The following is a 327-nucleotide window of genomic DNA, read 5'->3' as shown; positions in this document are numbered from 1 at the left end:
GGAGGAGCGTAGGCCGGACAGGTTACTAGTACGGAAATGCTCCGTCACCTACGGAAATTTCGTAGGCTGCTTCAGCACAGCACTAGCCTACATCCTAATGAGGATATGACATATAAACCACAACCTTAGTTGTGTTGTTAGTGTATGAGTAGGCTATACAACTAGCATGTTGGTTTGTACTAAATTATAGTTAGCAAATTAAACCATATAAATATTTAAGGGATAGTTCATTGAAAAAATGAAAGTTATTCATTTTATTATTGATTTTATTCATTTTAGTTATTCATATATTACTGTCATAATTTTTTTCCAAACCTGTGAATGTAT

Source organism: Gobio gobio, assembly GCF_949357685.1.
Source record: "Gobio gobio genome assembly, chromosome: 16".
Lineage (NCBI taxonomy): Eukaryota > Metazoa > Chordata > Actinopteri > Cypriniformes > Gobionidae > Gobio > Gobio gobio.
This window is presented reverse-complemented; position numbering follows the sequence as displayed.